Genomic DNA, 19250 nt, shown 5'->3' on the forward strand with positions numbered 1-19250 from the left:
CACACATTCAGATAACACACTTCACCCTTCACTCAAAGCAGTAAATATTTACTTACTGTAAAGTGATAGCTGTAATATACATTTAAAAGTCTATCAGTTCAATCTGGCCAAACAAGTATTTTGGTGCACATAGAACAACTCATTGTCAGTATGGTATTGAACCTAACTGAAGGTGCCATTAGCCTGGTCCTTGACATTCAGCCTCTCGTTTAGGGGTCTATTCATCTTCACTTAGTTTCTACAAAGTAGGTGAAAATTAACATGTCAGGGTAATTCCTCACTCATGTAACGCAGGTGATATCATTGATATCTCCTGTTTACAATTGTCCCCCAATAATTTCCATTACCGGGGGACAATATGATGAATTATGTAATTCATCAAGTTCCAAAAAAGCATTGAGATGGCGTACAGCACCCGATACAGCAGAATTATCTTTAAAGATCCCTACCTGCTGTGCCCTCTGACCTTATTGAAGCCTCCTTCATGCTCCCCGAGCTCTCCTCCTGTGAACCAGTGCTATGGGAGAGGGTACAGCAGCTGTGGCAGCTGGGGACTGAGGCTGCGGGGCTGCAGGTCTGAGTGGGGGTCACAGACTCCCGTGGCGGCTGCAGCTCTGCTGCAGTGGGGGGTCAGGGGACAAGCAATAGGTGTTGTACAGGTGCGAGCGGGGGGAAGCAAGCAGGCGAGAGGGTGAGCAGGTGCGGAGGGCGTTGGTCAGGATACAGCTGGTGGGGTAGGCCAGGGGGTGAGCAGGGGAGAACGAGCAGGCGAGCGGGCGAGGTGGAGGGGGCCTGGACTCCTCCATCTTCTTCATGGTCTCTTAACAGCCTGTCTTGAAGCTGCACATGCTGTGAAGAGTCAAAGCAGCAGGTGAAAAGGCCCCTTATTCCGAAAAGCTGTCTCCGCAAAGGAGCAGCTTTTTGGAAGTGATAATTAAGTATATAGTACAAGGAATGATGAATGCCTCCAATACTTGGATTGAACTCGCAGCGAATTCAAACCTTAATTATCACATGGGATATTTTCCTCTTAATGAACAGACCCTTAGTCTGCATGTTACCACTTGATGCTGAGACTAAGGACCTTATTCAGAGTTGGTCGCAAGCGCCGATGCACTCGTAACCGACTCGATGGTTAGTCCTGCACACGCGCAGCGGCCACACTGTGCGTGCGCAAGCCCCTGAGCGACAGAGAAGCTCTGTCGCTCCAGAGCTCGTTACCAAAGGGGCGGCTGTCGATGTTGATCGACAGCTCGCCCCGTTTGGTAGGCGGGCCAGGGGGGTGGTTTCCAAAATGGAGGCGTTCCTTAACGAACGTCTACCATTTTGTGGGCGGCCACATTGACATCATCAGTCGCGATGGTGATCACCATCGCGACCATCAACCTGGTCGGTCGTTAAGCTGTGGGTGGGAACCCACAGCTTAACTAACGACCAGGAGGCCGCACTTCAAAAAAGAAGCGGCCGCCCTCATTCAGAGAGAGCGATCGCTTCTTACGATTGAATGAGGGTCTAAATACCTAGTTTAGTTATATCTCCTGGGGTTGTAGATAATAAATCTATTTGGCTTCGTTTTCTTATAAAGTAACTGGTAATATATTCTTCCCTTTCTGTGGATTTTGTTTTACATTAACTGTACTGTGGCCACTGTCAATATCTCACTAACTACTACTCAACTTACTGCGCATGCGCAGTACAGAAAACGCATTTTCCTCTTCTCAACTGAACTTGCTTCTAAAACTGCATTAGCTCCATTCTTTCTATAAAACATTTAAACAACAAAAAGTCACTTATAGCTTTACATGCAAATTTGCTAAGCTTGAGTTGCACTAGATACAAGTATTAAACATTTTATGTTCTGTATTGGTAGAGAATATTTTATGTACATATATTTGAATGCTGATGGTGGCTTTGCATATTAGATTATCTTGTATTTTAGATTCACTTCACTTAATTTATATGGCAACACTGCAAAATGTATTGCCATTAAAATACCATTTATTCTTTAGTTATTATCTTTCTGGGAAGAGATTACACCTCTTTGTTTACTATTTTCTATCCAAATTACAGCAATAACCTTATTTTCTAGAGGTCATTCTGGTACTGCGAAAGTTTTTTAAATCATTTAGCTAGGAGCTGCACCAAATAATAGCATTAATTTATATTTCAGACACGATGTATGGACAAATAAATATGCTGTCCTTGCAGAAAGACCATGCTGCCTTGCAGCAATTTATACAACACATAAATAATGCAAAAAGGAAAATATATCTTTCATGGGTCTCTACTGGTTATTTAACAATAGACTTTGAACCTTCCAGTACTGTTCTCAATACAAAATTACAAGTAAGGTGGTAGCAACCACACAAGCTCACACCGATCTTATACTACATGTACTAAGGTCTATTAAAAGTCTAAGCAAAGCAACACAATTTTTTCATGACTGTTCCAAAATTGCAAAGTGAGCAGATTAAATGACAAAGAAAATAAAATAGATTTTCAAATAATGTTACAAAGTGCAAATGATTTTTTTTGTGGTAGTTCATCTACTATACTTTCATAAAGAAAAAACTGTGTGCAGTGATGATAAACTCAGTGTAAACAATGTAGCATTAATTTACAAAATAAAATAATTATATAATAAAACATATCCAGTTATAAAAACTATAATATACCATACAGATAGATATGGAATCACATTGGCAAAATATAATTTATTTAAACATCTAGTTGTATGGATCCAATGATGAACTGAGCATGCATTTCAATATGTAATAAGCTACATATTAAATGTTAGATGTTTCTGTGGGGGAGATGTATCAAATCTTTGAAAGAGAAAAAGTGGAGAAGATGACCAAAGCAACCAATTAGCTTCTGTCATTTATTGAAAGGGGTTAGATAAATGATAGCGAGAAGTTGATTGGTTGCTTTTTCTCTTTAGAAGGTTTAATACATCACCCTCTGTATCACTTGGATCACTAATCTGGAACACCGAATGTTTATTTAAAGCATGTACTGTAATGCACAGTCCCATATACACCATAAGGAAATAACTGGATGATCCTTTTGTATATATTGCACAATCCCGTATTGGAGATAAAATCCCAAGTAAAGATGACACTAATTAATTGTAAAGCACCAGTCAGTAATTGTGACCATGGCTGGCCAGATGATGTATATTATTATTAATCCTCCTATTCCTCTTGTAGGGGCCGTGCAGCCTCTGGTGTTCCCTCATCTTCAGGTGGCATGGGCACTGCGCTGTTACCTGTGGCTGGCAGAAGTCCATTAGAAGGCCATGTCCTTTTTTCAATGGCAAATATAGAGAGATAGCAGATCAGCAACAGGTAAGTGGAATGTGGGGTATAGGGTTAATTTGTATAGTTTAGGCATATTAATAAGTATAAAGGGATACAGTTTAAGTGGGTGTTATTATGAAGGTGAATTAACCCTAACGCTTTAATACAGTTAATTAAAATGATGGGGTTAAAGTTTTTATTGAGGCTAATTAAGGTGAAGGTTTAAGGTGTTTTTTCATTAGACTTAGTAAAGTTGTGAAGGTGTTAATGAATATTATATTAATTAAATTAACTGATGTTGCGGGAGGTAATTAGTGCTTAGTATAAGAGATTTAGGGCAGAATTCACGTTAACTGAATGGGTGCTAATTGATCGCTGCATTAAAGCCAGAGGCTACTCCCATTAATTTCCTGCGGTAAGTTACCTAAATAATTTATGGGCTAATTATATTTAATGATGTTGTTACGACAAAAAGTTAATTATTTTTGAGGAGAGATAAATTAGTGATGAGGGGATGATTTGTGTGGTATTCAAAACATACTCTCTCTATTTTATGGCGGTCACAAAAAAGGCTCTCTGTATGGCGGTCTCAAAACTTCTGACTGTATTGTATGGTGGTCTCAATACTGCTCCTTGTATTGTGTGGCAGTCACAAAGACGTTCTTTGTATTGTATGGTGGTCATACAAATTCTCCTTACATTGTTTGGTGGTCACTGGTATGCTGGTCACTGGTATGCTGTGTTTACTGTATGGCGGTAACTGGAGGTCTGTTTACTGTATGATGAACACTGTGTTCTGGTTATGTTGCTTATCCTGTGTCTGTACTGTGTGTGTATGTGGAGGGCAGTATTAATGTAATGTCAGGGGTAATTATTGATGTAATTTGGATGCATTTAATGTATTTACTGTACATGTTGATATTTGAATTTTTAAATTGCTGGACTTGGGGTGCATATTTTTACAACCCCCCCCCTTCTAATATCAAAAACTGTCCTTGCTGATACCAATACAGTCATGATCAGCATTTTCCCATTAGTGATCAGTCCTCACTGGATCCTAAGCCTTTCCCATTGGTGTACTGACACTGAGATTGGATGATAAGAAAGTCGGTCTCTAGTGAAGTCCTCAAAATGGAGACTTCAACTACTTATGTGAGAGAGACCTAGGCTGATTCCAAGCTTAGAGTAAAAGGCTAATGCATTTCTTTGTAGATTTGCAATTTTCCAAACACTTTCATAATTCATTGTAAGTAAAGCAGTAGAGCTAAGGATTAACCATTTGGGCCTGTTATGGACAACAGGCATCCTTTAGACTGCATATGGTCCTCCAAGATCATCCCCGCTTTATACCCTGTCAGTTATTTTCTTTGCTCTATGTACAGCTGTTTGTTTATGCTCCATTGAGTTTATCCTCATAAAGCCGCTCTTTCTAAGAAATGAATGATAATGAGTGGCTCATTTGGAGGTTAGAGGGCCTCACCTCCGGTCCATCAGTGATATCAAATTGTCCACCACTGATTTAGTAAAACTAAAACATGCAGAACTGTTCATGGAGCATAATATACAAGTCAGCCCATGTAAATTTAGGTTATTTTTCCTTTCATGTTTTATTTCTTTATTTTTTGCGATATTTAGTTGGTACAATTCACCGCCTGCTTTTTTCAGTAAAGATAATGGAGGAGGCCTTTTCAGCAGAGTGGAGATAATAGGTGTATGGGGAATATTTACTCACACTATCTAGAACAAGTGTTGCAGGCCTGTTTTAGCCATTATACATGACTCTCATCAAAATCTCAATTATTTTTGTATTTCCTTAAGTGACCAGCAATAGGGCACAGTAATTGCCTTGGATAGATTTGATTTCAACAAAGTAATGTATTTAATTTCATGGATTGCCTGTGTACTAATTACAGTCGTACAACATAGACATAGCAATATAAAGCAATGTAAATGTCATTCACATCATGAAGTAACCCACAAAGCCTGTGACACATGTCGATGAAAAGAGGGTTTAATGAAAGTACAACTTGTTGTACAAACAAACAAACAAACATGGAATCAAATAAGCTATACATTAGGAGAATTCCATAAACCTATAGATATCCCCAATGCACAAATATTTAGTTATTTTGCCATGTTCAACTATATAAATGTTTATTCTTAATATTTAAATATTTTTGTTAATATAGAGATTGTTTTTGCACTGACTTTTGTTCTCCTAATAAAAGACAGACTGCCATGTCCACTCATTTACTTATTTATATTAAACGTTGACAGCTTTTGATATTATGCTATTATACTATTGAAATCATGGCAGGAGCAATTAACATCAAAAGACAACCGAGTATAATAGCAGATTACCAGCAATTAATTTAATAACAACTCATGCAAGGGGAGAGGAGAAGTTATTTATTGGAAGGAAGTGAAAACAATATGAAAACAAAATTAAGAAAATGACAAAACCTGAATGTATAAGTAACCATGATTTTGTGAAGGAGGTTACCTTGAGCAACCTGATTGGGCTTACTTAGGGTCTAGTGATTCCCTTTCATCATCAGTAATCACCTGTTACTGACTCCTCCCACTTCACTGGACGTGTATCTCACTGTTCTAACAGGATCCTACGTAGCACCTGTTACCACTTCTCCCAGGCTCCTACCACCAAAAATCGCTTCTTCTGAGTAAGTGTGGCCATGCTTCTGCAATACCTTCTTGTTGGTGTCAGCTAATCCCCACTGAGCAAAAATAAAATAATTATAAAAAATAATAAAATACAGTATTACAAGATAAAAGGAGCACATAAACATAAAGCGTAAAAAGAAAAAAGTTATCACACTCCATGTTTTACGGCTCCTGGCCCCTTCCCCTTTTTTTTGACTGAAATGATTTTGAGTCACCCCATACCTGAAGAAGTGGCCAGGAGCCATGAAATGTGTAGTGGTTTTAAGTGAGATAACTTTTTATTTTTTATTTTTAACCCTTCCTTTCATCTTGTGATACTGTGTTTTTTAAAATTATATTTATAGTTATTTTTAAAATAGTTTATCAATTATTGTCAGTGCTAAAGAAAACAATTTTAGTTTTTCATTTATTTGTCCATGACCATATTTTGATGTATTATGATGTAATTAGCATATTTAATAACATTATTTTAATAATTTATTATTATGTTTTGTGTCATTCCTTATCTGCTTACTGCAGCTTACATGTGCATTGTGTGCGTAACAGGTTTTTGACCATATACTCTTCACGAGGTCAAAATACATTAAATAGTTCCATCATGCCACTTGGCTCCCCTATATGAAGAGTAATGGACTGATTTTCTATAGTTGAAGTGCCACAGACACCTTGAATTATATAAGTGTATACCTTTCTCAACTGCAGAACAGCTGGGGAGTGGAATAGCACTTTGCGGTTTTCTGATGATCACAGGATGCAGTTAGATACAAGAGCCTGGAAAGGACAGTACTCTTAGTTAGAGGTACCAAGAGTGTAGTGTGTAGGTTCAATATACACATGATGGCAAGGGCTAATACGTTTCTCAGATTATTAGAAACAATACCAGGAATCCAAAATTAAATAAAACCTATCAGTCAACAGGAATCTATTAATTGAGTTCATCCGCAATATTTACCACACAGAAATTGAAAATCAAATGATCTAATTTACACAGCATTTTGATTTCTTTATAATAACTTCTATCAATGGGATATTTCCACACTGACTATCTTAATTCAGACAATTTTAGCATATCTGTAATCACAGAGACAGGATAATAGAGATGACTTCCTGCTGTGTTTTCAAACAAAATGTATTCATGCCTTCTCTTTTCCTTAAGGGTAAGGGATTTAGTAAAATAATTATTTCAAGTGGGAAAAAATCATTTATGTAATTATTTGACAATAAGGTATCTGAAAATGTTTTAAGAATTTTTGCGAAGCATCTTATTAGAAAAACATTTTAAGTGCACATCCTTATATAATGAATGCAGGGTATATATACTTCCCCCTAAATATATTTTTAAGATTGAGGTGTTAGATACATTCAGGTAAGGACAGGGGCTGTAATTCGTCCCTAGCATCCTGGGGTGTGGTAACACCTCAAAGGGAGGGAGGTGCGCAAGTCACAAAGTTGTGTCCTCCTTGTCCCCTCTCCCCATCTCTGTGCATGCCGGCCGAGCAGAGTACAGTGAGGTGGAGCTGCTCGGCTAGGCTTTCAGCCTAGCCTATCAGACCAGATAACTAGTCCAAACCTGAAAACACAGACTGTCACTCTGTTTGTGTCATGGGATAGTGGTTGGACAGTGGTCAGATGCAACAGAGATTATTATGTTTGAATAAAGCCATTAGTGATGGTATGGTATTTAGCAGATCTTTTATGTGTATAGCAAATTCCTACTCATCTGAACATGGAAGACAATGCCATTTTTCAGTGTTGGTGAACTACATCACCATGAGCATTATTATGCTCAAATAAGAAACATGTACATCCTAACTACTTGCTTGGCATGGTCACATCAGATTTCTTTTAAAATGTGTCAGTGAGTAATGAATACACCTGTGCACCTGCTGAGTGACCTGGAAAACGTGAACTGTGTGGGGTCCTGAAGACCGAGTTTGAGAACCACTGGCTTAGATCATTTATTTAACCAGTATTGAGGTACAGACAGGGCCTCAAATAGTTGGCAACTTAGGGCTTGATTCACTACGGATCGCAACTGCGAATGCAATTGCGATTACGCACTCAGTTCATCTGCGATAGTATGCTAATAAATTATGATCACTATGACGTTACAGCACTACACATCTGTAATGTTTAGCAAGACTGCGAAACCATCGGTACAATCGAGTACAATCGCAGCCTCACGCACACTTGCACAAGCTCTGTGTGTGTGTGTACTCCATAGCTCCCAACCGTCCCAATTTCAATCCATTTTTCCAGCACTGTCCCGATGTCCCACCTGCGGGCCACAGTGCCCTGCGGGCGGTCGGGAGGTTGGGGACACTGGTACCAGGGGCAGAACTATGGGAGACAATGCCGATGGGCTCCAGCTCTGAAGGAGCACCTCCTCCATTGTCCACAACATATTCATCCCAGCTGTAACTATGTACCAGGAGTGTACCGTCACGTCCGCCCAATACATGGCACCCCTTCCCAGCACCTGAGAAGCCACCATACACTAGTGGAGAGCTCCATGTCAGACCATCAGATGCTGCCTTCATCTATCTATCATCTATCTATCTGCATGCGAGCTGTTACATTACAGTGTCAGCGGCTGTGACGGGGGGGCCACCAAATTATTACTTACCTCCGGGCGCCTGGGATGAACTTACGTCACTGACTGGCACTACGGCAGATTTGCTCTGCTATGAGCAGTCGTGTTGGTGAAACAGAATGGATGCCACATTTATTGATAGCATGGAGGAGGCTGTTAGCAGCTCAGCAGCAGTTGGAGAGCTAAGCTTGCCCCCAGTGTGATGAGAAAAACAAGTGTTACTTCCCCAAAAGCGTCATACTTCAGGGGGGGTGTTTGGTATTACCAGCACACACCGGCTACAGTCCAGGGGAGGGGGTGGCTTCCGTGTGTTTTTTGGGGGGGATGTGTGCACTATATAAATAGCAATGAACAAATGTGAAGGAGGTGCGGTCCATTCCACCTTATAAATGTACCTTTAAATAGATCAGAGTGCGCGGACAGCCAGCTGCTGCTGATTGGCTACCGTCTGCGTGTTCCAATTAGCTGCCAATCCGCATGCTCCGATTGGCTCGCGACAAGTGCCATATTTGAATGACGGTGGTGCTGTCTTTCTCAACTCTAAGCTGAGCTGCCTGCCGGTGTGGCATCAAATCCAGTCGAGTGGCTGCTGGAGGCACACTGGGAGCAGGGTGAGAGTCAGGGGGGATTGCTGGGGTGTGGGAGGTGAGGTGCTAGAGGGGAGGTGAGTTGCTGGGGGGAGGGCATAATTTGTAAGGGACATTACTGTGTGGCATAATGTTATAAGTGGCATTGATGTGTGGCATAATGTTATAATTGGCATTGCTGTGTATGCGATAATGTGTAAGGGGCATTACTGTGTGGAAGGGGGGCCCCATATCAGTGTCTTGCTTAGGGCCCCGTATGGTCTTAATCCGCCTCTGTCCAGACACCCTACCAGGACTTCGTCAATGGACCCATTGGAAACTTCCAAATACCCTTTGGCAGTTTCTTTTTTTTACCTTATTTTACGCCCAGGGTTCAGGGAAGGCCATGGCAACAAATAAGACCTGAATGACAGGCGAATCAGTTGACTTGCAAGAGCAAAACAGCTAAGCATTACCCTGGTATCCTTACATACTATAATGTGTAATTCTAGTAGCCTCTCTTAGAAGACAGATAGCACTGCTGTTGTTTGGCTGCAGAGAGTTTTGACCAGTCACTAAATGCTGCATTCTGGTCATTTGGCTCAATTGCTAAATGCATATCCAATTTTACCACCCACAGAGCAGCCACATTTTGCATATCTGATCATACATCAATGAGGGAATGATTAGCAAAGAGGACATGAAGGCAATTGCCCCATGGGACCATTGTGATTTACAAATTATGATAGGGGCTTGTATAGCATCTATGCAGCTGTTTACTGGGCCTAAGTGTCCTTAGATGGATCTATAGTTTGCTCAGGCACTTATACTATGATGACGCTGGGGACAAACAAAGGCGAACTCGGGCTGGGAGTGGGGGACATCACATCTTCTGGTACATTTTTCCCCATTCTCCCTTTATCCTGTCTCCACAGATCAGTCCCTCAGCAATCTGGGGAGACATCAGGACTCAGGAGACAGCCCCACTCCCACAAGGCCTGTGCGTTTCCGTCTCAAAACAGATGTTGATATGAGATAACAACCTAACACATAGGGTAAATAAATTAAGTCCCTGCCAAGACTCTGATTAAAATGCCTGCAGAAATTCAAAACCATATTAAAACAGATAATATATTTTTTATTATTATTAAAATGTTTAACTTATTGATAAATTAATTCTAGGTTTTTTTTCATTCTCAATGCTCATTGCATAATTATTGTAGATCTGCAAGTGTAAGTGACCAAAACCCCCACAGTGTTGGCATCTACATTGAACACTAATGAGACATGGCGAATAAGCCAAGAGGTTTTGTCTTAGAAAGATAAAATACCACATGCTTCACAGATTAAATGTAATTGCCTAATACGTTTTATAATGTGCCTTAATGTACCTAATATGCTTCATTCTATGACTTATTGCAGGCTTTCAGGGAATGCTACCTGGAGAAATAATTTGAATAAGATGCTCCACCCACTATATATTTGCAGGTGAGATGAGCTCAAATTTTCAAAACTGGTCCATGAAAGGTAAACGTTCATAATTCAGCATGTCGTGAAAGTGTGAACAGCTGTTGTTTTTTGTTTATGATTTTAGTGTTATGGTTAGGGTTAGGCTGTGATTAGAGACTGTGTAGGCTGTGGTTAGGGCTAGATTTAGGGTTAGAGTTACAGATACTCACCTCGCCAATAGATAAGAGAGTTACAGATACTCACCAATGGACACTCACCTCGCCAATGGATAACCGCAAAGTTGACATTGTGAATGTTAACATTTGACATGTCGACATTTTGATTGTCAACATTCAGAATATGTCGACATTCTGATGTCAACATTCTGAATATCAAATTTTTTGCCACACCCCCATGAAATATTATTCTGCATTTGCATGCAGACTTTCACACATTTCTCTGCAGGGAGTATATTTACTAAAGTGCAGGTTTTTAGAAGTGGAGATGTTGCCCATAGCAACTAACCAGATTCTACTTATCATTTATCTAGCACCTTCTAGAAGATAATAGCCAGAATATGAAAGGTTGCTATGGGCAACATCTCCACTTCTAAAAACCCGCACTTTAGTAAATATACCCCCAGGAATCTTGACTTAAGTATCCAACTCATAATTCCCACCACCACTTTTGTGGTACTTGGATTATACTGCTATTTTTGTTTTAAGCAGATTTTTTCCTAAGGTCACCAAATAGCAGAAATGCAAAATTTTAAAATAAAGCTAAAATTGATCAATCAGAGGAATGTCACATAAAAATTGGAACTCGAGGATTATTTTGCTAGAACTTTGAACCCCTGTGAAATAGACTGTTCAGCCATGAAATTCACTTTGTACAAAGTTACGTTGTGACTTTGTTCATTTCTACTCACGGGACTGCAATGTAAATGGAATTTTCCAGTATCCCCTTCTATGATAAAATAAGCCTTCAAAAGAGGCTTATTTCATTTAGAAATGAGCGGTTTCGTTTTAACGAAAACCGAAAACACCCAAAATCTGGGGTTCTGAGTAAAACAGAGTTTTAATATATTTTTATAATATCTTCATTTTTAATGATTGGCTGAAGTTTCATCCATACTTTTAACCCAATATATACCTGTTTTCTAATGTATGAAGTGCAACAATAAATTTGCCTATTTTTAATACCAAGCCGCATTAGTAATTGCATATGTATAAACTGCATGAATTTATATTTCATTGCTAGAATTCCTTGCTATTTTTTATGTTATTTATTTATTACTATAATACTTATTTCACATTAATTAATTGCTATATATTAATTGCTCTTTCATTATATTAAAACCACTACATCATTATACTCCCTTACTATCAGCGCTGTTCATTCATTTATTTATATGTTTTTCTTTGTATTGGAGCTTGACACACTCCTTTGAACAAGCTGCTTTATTGACAGCGCCGATTTGATCCCTATTCTTGCATGAGTCCTGACTGGGTTCTTCTCACAAGTTCGGAACTAGGATCTAAAAACTGGATCTCGCGTATTTTGGATTGCATTTCCTCCCTCGTGATTTCAGGTGCTGTGAAGTGGTCAAAATTTACTGCAAATTACTGTAAATTAATATTGTTAATGTTAATAATATTATAGGGACAAAAATAGCTCCAAGTTACATGATTTTAGCTGTTTTTATCAATTTCTAAAGAAATCCAAATCTGAAGCAAAACACTTGAGGGTGGTTTTTGCAAAACCAAAACATAAAACACGATGATAATTTAGAACCAAAACCAAAACACATGGATCTGCACATCTCTAATTAGAATAAAACCGGAAAGGTTTCTTTGCTACTACACAACAGTCCACCAGATGGCAGTGTAACATACTGCAGAAAAACGAATGTTGAAACACTATATTTAAATAGACAACATTTCTTTTGATTAATAAAAAATAAAGAAATACCATGATACTACTGAATGACAAATTGTAATGTTGAAAGATACAGGAGCACTGCAGTAATGTGTTTCTACTATGTATATTTAAGCCATTATCATTGAGGTCCTAATAAAACCCTGCATATACTGTGCAGTAATGCACAAACTTCATGCTGATACTGAAATGGGTGGCACAACCATTGACAGATTATGTTACTTTACTAGTAATATTTGTGTTGCTTTTCTCTCATATCAGTGCATAGTGTCACTAGGTTTTTTTTATATGTTTTTGTTTTTTTATATAAAGTTTTCAGTTCAGTTCAAAGCACTGCCCTAATAGAAACAAAATGGGCAGCCGTCCCTGAAGAAGCCTGTCATTCACAATGGTATTGTATGTAGGAAAAATAGGAGGTACCGAATAGTGCAGTATTTTGTGTAACCAGTACATCAAAAATATAGAAAATACTTATTCCAACATGATTAAAGCATGACAGAGCACTTTTCTACTCATGTGGTCCCCAACAGCTGTTTTGGTCCCTTAAAAGGATAAAATCTAATATGAGTTCTTGGTTTCCCAACAACTTATATCCTTGGGCAGGATATATATCTGTTTTACTCCACCTAAATAGCTGCTAGTTCAACTTGCCAGTAACCAGCTGGCCCAATTATACCACACATCAAGGATGGGACTGCGCTGTCAGTGTGTCTATTAATTACATTAATAATATCATTGACTGAAAATTTTAAATATTGACCAAGGCTTCTCTCAATAAATTAAATTTTTTTAAATAAACATGTATCACATTAACAACACATATTACACTGTACACACATATACAAAACAATAAATGTAATAAAAATGTAAAATAGCAATTGTAGCTTATATTTCTGCAGCTTGTGATCCTCAAATAATTGTATCCAAAGGAGCCTTTAAATAATGAAGATAATAAGGCAACAATCTTAAAAGTTCAAGAGAAATAGTCTCTAGTTTGCTCACAATTTTTTGAGGATCACAAGCAGCAGAAATATAAACTACAATTGCTATTTTGCATTTTTATTGCATTTATTGTTTTATATATTTGTGTACAGTGTAATATGTGTTGTTAATGTGATACATGTTTATTAAAAAGTTGAAATTTACTGAGAGAAACCTTGGTCAATATTTAATATTTTCTGTCAAGCGATATTATTAATGTAATTCATAGACACACCGACAGCGCTGTCCCATCCTTGCTTTTTTTAGAATTTTAGTGCCTTAATCAAGGGATGCCACACACAACATATAAATAAATACCTGAATATATACCTGCAAAGGCACCAAGATGACAGCAGCTCTCAATAATAGTGATACCACTTGGGGATCAATATTGCAAATTTTAAAATAAATGAAAGCGCTTTATATGGTACAGGATTGTCAGTATAACTTGCGTCGTAGAGATAAACTACTGTAGGTAGGGATAAAATGCAGAAGGAGTAGAAAATACACTAAGAATAAATACTCCAAGGGGCATATTCAATTAGTCGTGGGGTTTACCCCGCGGCTAATTGTCGCGCTGGTGGTGATTCAATAAGCGGGGATTCCACTCGCGGGTGTCCACGAGACCCCGCGCGCGAATCCCCGCTGACGGGCTTTACCTTGCACCTCATGTAGGTGCAAGGTAACAGCTGCACGAAGCCGCCCTTGTCGGCCTCACGCGCGTCAGAAAAACACACTGTTTCCGCACTTCTCGCGGAAACAGTGTGTTCCCATGAGCGAGGGCTCATTTACCGGCGCGGGGAAAAAGCTATTTTATTGAATAGCTTAACCCCGCACCGCGGGACATTCGAGCCTCAATTACTCGCGGGAGAAGTCCTGCGGATAATTGAATATGCCCCCAAGTGTGGAATAAATGATAGCAAGAGGTGGTAGTGATGCAATTAAGAGAAGATAAAGAAAGGGGAGGACCAGTAATAAATAGTGGAATACATTGGAATCAAGGAAAAAGGGATTAATAAGAAAAAAAAGGGAATAATGAAGATAAAGGGAAAAAAATGGAAACAGTAAATATGCGTATATATTTAAATAGTTAAGAAACTGGGTAAAAATGATGGGATGTAGTCAGAATATCGACGCCCGGGAAGCCGTCTGATGGAATCCTGACGTCGAAATCCCAAGTTAAGATTAAAGATAGGCGTTTAAATCCCGACACCTATCTTTAGCCCGATGACAGAATCCCAACAGACGGCTTCCTGAATGAAGGTAAGCGGGGGCAGGGTTAGCGTCAGCCACGTGTGCGGGGCTTTGACACCCCTCGGGGGACTAAGGGTTAGGCACCCCCCCCGGGAAGGGTTTGGGTCAGGCTAGGGGAAGGAGGTGTTAGGGTTAGGCGCCACTGGGGGGGAGGTTGGGTTTAGGCACCTCCCCGGGAGGGTTGGGTTTAAGGTGCAGGAAGGAGGGGTTAGGTTTAGCCACTTAGGGTTAGGCACCACCCCGGGAGTTTTATTGTTAGGCACCCCTAAGGGAGATTTAGGGTTATGGGGGGAAAGGGGTAGGGATATGGTACTTACCTTAGCTGTCGGGAATCTGCTGGTTTGGGCTTCCGGCGTCGGCATTTCACCCGGTGGCTATTTAGCCGCCGGGATTTCATACCCAACCCAAAAAATATATCTGCGTAAAAAATAGCTAATAGTCAGACCCACGAATGCTGCATGATTACATAGTTAAACATATATAGAGACCAGATGTTTATAGCGCTTTTGGAGAAAAACTTGGTGTGGAGAAATATGCTGCAGACACATTCGCAGGTCAAACATACTACTTTCCCTATCTTACCCTACTTGCTGCCGGTGTTCATTGTGGGGATATATAGCGGTCTCCTACTCTTCTGCCGCTGACCCCGTTCAGTGTAGGGAGGTCAGTATGCTGTATGGCTCCTTTAGTTGGAGCTCGGCCATCTCGACTCACGTTACATGCGCAGTCGGAGCTCCGGTAACGATGTGCACCCGTCTCGCGGTCAGGGAGCACGGGTGCCTGTGTCTTTGTGTCCATTGGTGTTTTGGACACAAAGACATAGTATACGCATATTTACTGTTTTCAGTTTTTTCCCTTTATCCTCATTATTCTATTTTCTTTTCTTATTCATCCCTTTTTCCTTGATTCCCATTTATTCCCCTTTTACTACTGGTCCTCCCTTTTCTTTATCTTCTCTTAATTGCATCACTTCCACCTTTTGCTATCATTAATTCCACACTTGGAGTATTTATTCTTAGTGTTTTTTTCAACTCATTCTACATCTTATGCCTACCTAGTTTATCTCTACGACGCAAGTCATACTGACAATCCTGTACCCTATAGAGCGCTTTCATTTATGTTAAAACTACCAATCGGAACATAGAACAATACCGCCATACATTACATAGAAAAGCCGCCCATCTAGACCAAGAGGGCAAAAGAACCTGCCTCATAAATAACCAAGCAACAAACATAAACATGCCGGTCACACACTGCTTCGGTAAGCAATCCATTAACCACTTAGGGCCGTATTCAATTTGAGGCGAAAAGTCTGTTTCCGCGTTTTTTGGGTGGAAACTTCGCCAATGACGTCATTTTCGCCTGTTTGCTTTTTACCCCGTATTCAATTTAAAAGACTTTCCACCTAGGCGGGAAGACAATGCAATGTAATAGGCAGAAAAGTTTTACTTATGAATGGGAGGCGGAAAAAAGTGCAGAATTGGGGTTTTGGGGTGCAACATTGCGGGAACCCCCGTGCAGCCTTCAGACAGTCCCCCAAAGGTAATCTGTGTTAAAAAATTTAAAAAAACACTTAAGAACACCCCAAAAAATTACTTTGAAAAAGGGGGCGAAAAAAAAAAATGTTGGGGTACAAACTTAAAAACTAGCGAACATGACTCTGGAGGGGTCCCCAAGTATGGCCCAAGTGTTGCGGCAGGTGGATTTTTCACAATTTTTTCAACTTCACTTTAGCAACTTTTAAATATGCTGACCCCCATTTTCAAGTACCCCAAATTTGCTGGGATAACTTATTTTCTGGAAAAAAAACCTACAAAATACTATTCTTAATCACGTATAGAAAAACGCTATTTAGCAGCTATTGAGCCCGTTTCAAATCACCAGATACCTTCAGCAAGCCAAATCGGGGGGTACCATAGGGAACCCCCATGTCAGAGCATCATTTGGGGGGTGTCAGGCTGATTTCCCCAAAACTGACAGTACTTTCCACTTGTTTAAGTTTCGCCAGTTCCCGTTTTCGTGTACTTCCTTATTGAATACGGGGTAAAGCCGGGACGGCCGCGATACTTTTCCGCCTACAAAACAGGCGAAGTAGGCGGAAAGTCCGGGCCGCGAAAAAGTATCGTGGCTCGGCTCATATTGAATACGGCTATTAACTGGCTAAACATTTTTCCAAAAAACGCTCAGAAATTGTCAGGTTTTTTTATGATTGAGTTAGGTTAAGAACATCTATTTATAACTATTCCAACACGATTTTAGAAAAAAAAATGTTTGTTTAAAACACATACAGTAACATTAATATTGATTTTTTTAAATATCAACTGGCGATATATCGGAATATCAATCACCGGACCATCGCCACATCGTAACTTTACATTTCCCCAGTGAAAGCTCTTCTCTGCAGCCGCCTGAGGGGTCTAAAGGCTGGTTTCCATGGCGGCTGCTCCATTCTGCAGCCATCAGATGGGGGTGCTACCGGGCTGCCCGATCAGCAGAGACACTGGGGGAGTGTGCACCGATGCAGAGAGGCCGGGATAATCTTCCAGCAACCGCCCCGTGGGCATTTCTGACTGGTCACATTGTTTGCGACCATGTCAGGTAACGCACAGCCTGGCGTGGTTGCAAACGACGCCAGGCAGGTGGTTAATAAAACACTACATGAAAATACATAAAGTTGTATCACCAAAATATCTACAGTTAGAAGGAATTTCCTGTTTTGTATACAAATGTGCCCAAAAATACAAGAGGCCCTTTGTGTCCATTTGCAGACATTAATAAAATACAATAATTTATTATGGATCAAAATTATTATAAACCGTATGTTCAAATATTTATTTTCTCATTTAATAAGACTCACTAACACAACCTGCCTTGGGTTTCTCATTTATCAATGGGATACAAGAGGACATACAAAGTAATGTCTTATATACATAGGCGCTGAAACGGATAAACCGCAGATCCCCAGATGCAGATAACATTAGGTGCTGAAATGGTTAAACCGCTAGTCTAAGATGTGCAGTTGTTGGGATTTATAAGCATATTCCAGGAGACATTCAATTACAATGCTGAAGAGATTAGAAAATCAACTTGTTTAGGAATCGTTGAGCAGAGAAAATGTCACTTTCACTTGTGTACTCTGCTTGAATCTACCTGACAGACAATGTGGTGGCACCTAATGTTATCTGACAGCTTTCCCCAGGTCTAATATTACAGCATTCTCCCTGCAACATAACTAAATGAATGTGACTGTAAGCATGTCGACAGGTCAAGCTGCTAGAAATAAAAGACAATAGTGACGGGGTCCACCACTACTGAATTTCAAAGCAATGACTATGGTGCAATGCTTTGGCTTTTTTATATTTAAAGATGCAACAGAGACAAGGCAGTTGGCTGTAGGAGAAACAATAAATGATTATGCCTAGCTGGCAGCAGTCACATGGGAGCCGCATGTTCTGCACATGCACACTTAGTACAATATGAGCAGAAACCTAGAAAATACATGTAATGTACATTTAGGGCCTGATTCAGAGTTAGGATGAAATTTGAATAAAAGGATAAAAAAAAGTAGCAATTTGCTCATTGGTAAAACCATGTTGCACTGCAGGTGGCACCGATTTATAATGTGCAGAAATATTTAGAGTTTTGGACCCCATACACCAGCGACTGACTGTCGCAATTCTGTGATCCTCAAATGCCGGGGTCAGAGGATCAGTGAAATCCAACCTGTTGGATTTCACAGATTTGACAATCACGTTCAAAATACACTATGTAGACAAAAGTGATTAGACACCCCCGCACAAGTGAAATGCATACCATTGCACACGAGTTCTAAATGGCCACTAATGTGGCGGCTTTAACAAGAACACTTTGTAGGGAGGACCATGCACTTGGAGCTCTACGGAAACAATGAATGTTTTTATCAGGACGACAATGCCATCTGTCATGTTTCCAGGGTGACGATGGACTGGTATACAGAAAATTTGGTAACCTGGATGGACTGGCCAGCTCAGAGTCCAGATCTTAACCCCATTGAGAACCTCTGGGACAGATTGGAGTGATGGATGTGTTCTAGGCCAACTCGACCTTCTTCATTGTCACAGTTGTTCACTGTACCTAAGGCGGAATGGCAAAACATACCGCCTGCTGATGTCCAAGAACTTGTGGACAGTTCTGTGTCTGCAGTAATCACTGTATGTGGTGGACCTACAAAACACAGACGTCAATAAAATCTAGTTGATCTATTTGCTATCAGTGTCCAATCACTTTTCTCTACATAATGCATGATTTTTATTTTCAAATTAGTGACTTTTACCATGTAGAATTTCACCGATCCTCCGACAGATCGGTGAACATTGATGGCGGCCAGTCTGCATTTCCGACCAGCGGATCAGTGTTTCAGATCCCATTGGAGGATCAGCTAATCTGTATGGGGCCCTTTAGGAAGTGGTAATAGTTTCGCACCCACAACACTTTTTCACATGCCGTACT

General features: G+C 40.0%; 1 protein-coding gene across 2 annotated transcripts in view; it reads right to left on the reverse strand.

The window, feature by feature from the left end:
- SYT6 (synaptotagmin 6) overlaps positions 1–19250 on the reverse strand; it is a 436226-nt gene that overhangs the window by 129643 nt on the left and 287333 nt on the right. The window lies entirely within an intron of this gene.

Source organism: Taudactylus pleione, unplaced genomic scaffold (assembly GCF_031769625.1).
Source record: "Taudactylus pleione unplaced genomic scaffold, aTauple2 ptg000396l, whole genome shotgun sequence".
NCBI lineage: Eukaryota > Metazoa > Chordata > Amphibia > Anura > Myobatrachidae > Taudactylus > Taudactylus pleione.